Here is a 7,132-nt window from a genome sequence, read left to right as displayed (position 1 = left end):
TCATTGCTTGGTATCCCTATTTAAAGGGTTGTGAACTTATTTTTACTAATTAATTAATCAATTTCAAATTTATTAGAATTTATTTCTATTTTCTGCTTTTTTCCTCATGGATTCAAGAAGTCTCTGTGAGGAGTCCAGAGAAGCTCTGTGGATTCGGAGTAGTTATCCTCATCATGTTCATCGTCTACGTAACTACTTCCTAATTGCATCATAGCTTAAATGAATCCATGCATATATGAAAAATGCAAAGTTGCATGCACAGAGCCCATCGACATCATTGTGGAGATTTGAACACAAGATTCTTATAACAAAAATTCTTCCTCTTACTAATAATTCATACTAATTTTTTAAAAAATTCTATATAATATCCAATCGAGTCATAAACTTAGTCAAACTTCTAGCTTACTTGACGTGGCTAGGCTAGACATTAAGTTGAGTGGATCAATTTCTAACCTTTTGAACTATGATTCTAACCCTTCCATATGTGATCTAATAATAGAATAGTTCAAAACTCAAGTCAATTTTGAGCTGGGTTAAGGTGATGCAGAGACTTATGCCAGTCTTTATTTTTACTTAATAATATCTATTAAGAGAAGGTCTCTAGTTCAATTGGTTGGACTACAAGTTATGGTCTACTGAGTAACTTCTAATTTATTAAGTGCAAGAGACATTCAATCCTTTCAATATTGGACCCACCATGGGGGAACGCCTCGTCTAAAAATAATCTGTACCCACAAATAATGGCACATCGTAGAAACAATTTCTATCAATTGATAAATATAAAAATATGAGGGTGGTCCAGTCAATGAGTATATGTTGCTGATTTTTGTGCAAGATAATCCTCATGATTCGGGAAACCTATTGGACGGGTTTGATGTCATTTGAACATGAAAGGTTGGAAGATATACCCCGGTGGATTGTAACTTATCATCCAACCAGTTGGACTTGAGACCTCACTTACAAATAGCTGCTAACAAAGGTACAACGACGGTCCAATATAAAAAATGGGCCAAAGGGTCAAGATCTTCCAGTTGGAAGTTTCATTTTCTCCCCAATCCCATTTCCTTGGTGGGGACCATCTGATATGGGTGACAGCCCATGAAGGCTATGAGGAAGGGCTCCCGACTGGCAAGGTTCAGGTTGGATCCTGGGATATCCATACCTGAATCCAGCTAATGGTAGTTGGGCCGGGCCCTCTTGGGTTTAGCTACCTGTCGGGTCTTAGTACGCAATCGTCAATTAGGATCGGGTGAGGTTAGTCAACCCAAAGCCAACCCACAAAGTAAAAACCACGCCCGAACCCATGTTGGGCCAAATAGACATGACCAGGGCCGACCCTACCACTTCTACGCAAGATCCAAGCCGTCCATAAGGTGCAAAGCACCTTGCATGTACCTTTCACATGCATTGGAGCTGCTTATATGGCATGCATTTATCACAATCCAGACCATTTGATTGCTGGGCTGAACATGGTCTGAAAATCAGAGTCATTTGCTAATACTAACCATCCTGTTACTAGCAATTAAATGAGCGGTTAAAAATAACATGGTTAATGTTACAAGTTCCAAGGGTGAAATTACATGTTTAACATTGCCCGATCAGTGTGACTTATGGCTGATTCTCCATCTATAATGGCACCCATGATTGAACGGTCTGAATTGAATATGCGACGATATGATTGATGAGTGGCTACGATTTAATAGATTGTGGCCTTAATCTAGACTTCAAAAATCTAACCCTCAAAATCAAGATGATTTCCAGAAGGGCGCATGCACTCAGTAATTGAACATGTGGCAGGCACAAAACTCGAATTAAATCGTTCAGATGGTGGGACCAACTTTAGGCCCAATATTTGCTAGACGATGAGATCTGTTTTTGAATCTGGACCATTGATTATGTTCATCCTATCCGTTCATTATACAATGATAATTAATCGGTTAGCCTGGTCAAAATCTAGCGTAAAATTGGATTAACGACCCCTATTGAAGCTGGGCTATGATCTGATTAATTTGAGTCACACATATGGCACGTGTATAACTGTTGGGGCGGATGACATGAACCATCGGAATGACATGGCAGGAGTACAGAATAGAAGGGGGGCAACTACTTGCAATATTTAGTTCCACATCGGGGAGAGAGAATAGAAGATAGTAAAAACGGAGTGTATTAAAGAAAGTTGAGTACAACCATGGCTCCATACTTACCTGGACGGGGCTTTTGGGTGATCAAGAACGCCCATGGCTTAGGTCAACGGCTTCCATTGCACTTAGGAGGAGCGTTGGCTTAGCATCTCCTCTAGTAGGAGAGTGCACGTCATAATTTGTGATCGAGGGGGTACGCGTTCGCGTAGCCCCTGCCAATCTAAACAGCAAGTATGTTTTTATCAAGATTTAAGTTGTTCAATCTAGCATTATGGCCTAAATCTTCATCCCCTGCTAATAACAATAGTTTTTTATTTTTTAACAATGATTCAGTCGTTCAATTTAAGCTGGGCCTAATTCGTCCAACGACATAGTGGTTGGTGGTGGCAGCATACTCAAATAGGTTCCTCAATCGTCCATGGGTCAGTTACCTAAGGGGGACACTAATGGATGGTGTCATGAGCTGACATTGGGGAACACCTATCACAAACCATACTGGTCTGTACTCATCACGAGGCCCTGCTTGATTTCTCATGCTATGGCCAGGGCCCGTTTGATTTTTCATGCAAACTGTACCATTTTTATATGGTGGGCCCCACAGTGGATGGAAGATACCTGAAAATTTCCTCTAGCAGATGATGCTAACCATCCGGTCAGGGCCCTCTTAATGTGATAATTTGTCTATCACACTGGTGCACGTAGCAATCAATGAACCTAACCATTTGTGACAGTGGGCCGAGTCAACCCTTGGATCAATTGGCTTGACCTGCTTCTGAGGTGGGTTTAGGCAAAGATAAATTGGTAGTTGGTCATACTCAAGTTGCATAAAGTGGCCTATTAAAGTGAATGGGTTGGGCATAGGTTGAACCTTGCCTCACTCGACCAGCTTATATATCTTAAAAATGGTTAGGCAAGATGGTCAGTCCCAGCCCAAAACCTTAAACAAATTAATAAACCATATGTCACACCCCGAAAATCAACACTCGAGTATGGAAACTCTGATCCCAAGTTTTTTTTGGTGTGAACCTAATAAAAGTACACGTGGGCGAGTTCTCACGTGCTCACGCAGACCGGTTAACGTTCACCAATCAAATTAGCAGTTTTAAATCAGCGTCATTAAAAGTTAAGCAGAGATAACTAAGCACAGAAATATATATCTAATATTTAAAATGTATAACTCCAAGAGTGATGTTTGCACAAATGAGTACTATACAAGCCACAATATTCATACCTAAAATAATTAAGTATAAAGTTTTTAGTTTTGGCCAAATCTCCAAAACATAACAGCAGTGGTGCAAGCCGATCTAAGCCTACTTGTCCGAGATCTTGATAGTACTTGCATTGATAATATTCCATAGTTGGTGTTTTAAAATACCATCCCAGGTGGGAATGAATAGCTAACTCAATGGTTTTATTAGTTCTAAGTTAAACATGTTATCGGCTCAATCAACACATATAAGGATAACATTGCAAAACAAACAATCTATAAGTTAATTATTGAAATACATGGATGGCATGATGATATGGGCAATGATTGGTTTGCAGTACAACTCAACAATGTTTAGCATGAAAAATGCTGGGGAATACAACAATCGTAAACTTTCCACATAAATGTTATTGCTAGCGATGACGCAATATATGCGCAATGGTTGGCCCGCAACACAACCCAACAATGTAATGATATGCATGATTAGCCAAGTAGCTATTATTTCCGGTCTAAACAGTAGGTTGGCGAAGCTAGGATACTGACGTTATATCACGAGTCCTTATCTGGATCACATGTCTCGTTATGGCACGTATCGACTCCCCACCAGCGTCCATTGACCCAAATTTAGATATCACCCATTATATATCACAAATTAACAATTTCAAAGGTATGATATAATACCTAAATGTATGTGAATCAACCCGGGATAGGTCATCACCCAAACACAAAGTATAATCACTCAGTTTAGAGATGCGAGCTTGTCATATAAAAATTAAATCAACACAAAGAAAATGACTCATCATCCAATTCCATTCACACTCGGGTTGTTCGAACAATACTTTGGCACGAAACCATCAGCCGGGTATTTGACGGGGGTCGTTCGAACAACAATCTATTACCTTCATCAATACTCACTAGTCACTACGGGGAGATTCGTTACCACAACATAGTCCGATAGCTCGAACACGGTGTCTCATACCACCATGCACGACTCATGAGTCTTAGTGGGATCGTAATACACTAACAGTTATGAATGAACTTGTCCATGAGAATGTAGTATCCTATATTTAATTTAGTCGTGTCATACATGGTGAACATACATGATCAGTTAATTAGTAGACTTATTTGATTGACTTGGGAAAACTTCGGTGTAATCGGCATTTGGTGTAAGCATCCCATGTAGTCTAATTACTGTTGGTCATCTATGTTCAAATCAAGTCAGTCGAATAAGCCTATGGTAGCTAACCTAACTCAGGCTACCGCTTGGTTCGGGCGATCTACTAACTGACCTAATATCGTAAGCAAATATAAATATCGCTAAGGGCTAACAATTCATTAGACAATTATAATGAGATTTCATATGAAGCTTAAATTTAACAATACAATCACTTGAGCATTTCATCGAACATATGAGTAGTAACAATACAACACAATCAATTAAACATTTTATCAAACATGTGAGCATCAATAAATAAGCAATATCATATGTTGCAATCAAAATTGAAATATAGATATGCTAACATACACCATGCCATCTACAATAATAAATCATTAACTGAAATCCTCAGGGATTGATAAATGGTAACTTAGGAATAATGGCCCACACCTTAAGAAAGATTTTTTGATTTTTGAACTGTTAAGATTAAGAATTTTGAAAAAATGATTCATACACTAAATTCAAAGAAATTAGGTGAGATTCATACAATTCATTCTAGAAAAATTTAGGCTGGGAAGTAGGATTCATTTCTTAACTCTCAATCACGAGTGGGGCGAATTCGGTGGAGGATAACGATCGAGCCCGGGGCTTTGATTGAAGGATTCAGTGAATGAGATACCAATCTCCCCTGCGCTTGCTCTTTCTCTTCTCATTTCTCACATTCTCTCATTCTCTAGGGTAAAAATTGAATGAGAGCAAGTGTCGCCTTTGAATGCCCTATTTATAGCATCAGAAAATGTGCAAATGGCCCTAAGGCATAGTTTTTCTTTACATTAACCCTATGTGAGGGTGCTTCTAACCTTCAGGGTACATTGTGAGGTATGGGGTCGATATACACCGTAGGATAGTTGACCCTGGTGATGATCTATGTATGGATTCGATTAACCTACCATTTGAATGCGCTGATCAATGGGTATGATCAAAAGTCAGTTTTATGGTCATTGATGGTCGATCGAGGCCTTGACTATATGGATATGTGTAGGGTATTACCTTAGGTTTTTGTCTTAAATTTGGTCACGATCTAATGGTTCGATGTCCTGCGATGGATGACAAGCTCGCTAAGATGAACGTTTTTCTATAGTCTTGGGTTTATTGGGCCACTAACGAGCAGTGTAGAGCAAGTTTAAAAAATCAGGGCATTTCTGAAATGAATTGGATAACGATATTTTTTGTGCCTAATGATTAAGGTTTGGATTAACTAAGTTTATAATGTAAATTATTTATAATTAGTAAAAATGACGATTCAATCCTAATCACCATAAACCATTATTTCTTAAATTAAATGAGTAACTGGGCCAATTTGATTTGTTAATTAAGATATGACCCTTAGTTGTCTTGGCTTTTGTTTTGTCTTTATTTATTTGTGGTTGCCTTCTTGATTAGCTAGTAATAGGTCGGCTAAGTTTGGGCCCTAGATAAGCAAATCACAAGGCTAGACTTGAAGTTCAAGTAATCGAGTGAATTCATTGACTTCTTATACTTAATTAATCAGATTTGTGAAGTTCTTTATTGGTATAACCAGCAATTAGGCTCATCTCGAGTGTTAAGGGTCAATAAATAACAACGTAAGCTAATTATATTAAAAAATTTAAAGAGTTTTTAAAAATTCAAAATAACAAAAATATGAGATGTTATATCATAACTATGGGCACATGCACATGATGTATGCATGTTTGTTTTTATTCCATTAATTAGTCAAGACTAACATACCTTTAACTCCATATTCCACCCTAAAATCTAAGTATAACAATGTTGGTCCGGTGTAATCTATGAAGTGTCTTGACACAATTACTACTAAATGGGTTTGGGTCAGGTCAAGCATATGTTTGATGAATTTTAGATGAGTTTGGTTCATTCAGAACTAAATGAGTCCGAGTTAGGCCTAACTACCGTGACCTAACTTAAACTTGATCTATTGTCAGCTTAATGCAGAACACGTTCTAAATGACTTTATAGAGGAAAAGGATCAAAATAAATCAAACAAAATATTTGAAGTAGGGCAAAACCTATGTGGCATGTATTGTAAGTTCATCATGTGGTGCCCCACCTTCAAGTGAGAGAGGGAGAGAGAGATTGCAAAGAGGTTTTAAGGAGTTCATTTTAATATTTTTAAAAATACTTAAAACCCTAAACTACTACCCATTTAAGGCAATTAAACTCTTTAAAAAAAGTTTTATATATATATATATATATATATATATATATATATATATATATATATATATATATATATATATATATTACAATTTATCAATTTTTTTGTTAGTTTTAAAAAAATTAGGATGTAAAATTAAAATGTCACCAAACAATAATTTCTAAATAAGGTGTGTATGTGTGTGTGTGTGTGGAAAAGTACTATGCGCTCGACCGCATGTTACATTCCCATGAGTTCAAGTGTTGGCGGCACGTTATTCGTGGGATAGTAAAAATTTTAAACAAATGGTGAGATTTTATAGGGAAACTAGAGAAACAAAACCGGTGAAACCGGTTATTAAAATACCCCTCCACCTCTCTCTCTCACACGTATTTTCTGCAAAAGCCTTGCGTTAAAAACCTAGGTGGGGCCTA

The 7,132-nt window shown here is 37.5% G+C and overlaps 1 non-coding gene across 1 annotated transcript; it reads left to right on the top strand.

Annotated features, from left to right (window-relative positions):
- Positions 1-2,196: 2,196 nt before the first annotated feature.
- Positions 2,197-2,356, top strand: LOC131241554 (U1 spliceosomal RNA). The gene has a single exon (XR_009169115.1). It is a non-coding gene; the product is annotated as a U1 spliceosomal RNA (small nuclear RNA).
- Positions 2,357-7,132: the final 4,776 nt, after the last annotated feature.

Source organism: Magnolia sinica, chromosome 3 (assembly GCF_029962835.1).
Source record: "Magnolia sinica isolate HGM2019 chromosome 3, MsV1, whole genome shotgun sequence".
Classification (NCBI taxonomy): domain Eukaryota; kingdom Viridiplantae; phylum Streptophyta; class Magnoliopsida; order Magnoliales; family Magnoliaceae; genus Magnolia; species Magnolia sinica.
The sequence above is the reverse complement of the archived record's forward strand: the minus strand, read 5'-3'. Positions and strand labels throughout refer to the sequence as shown.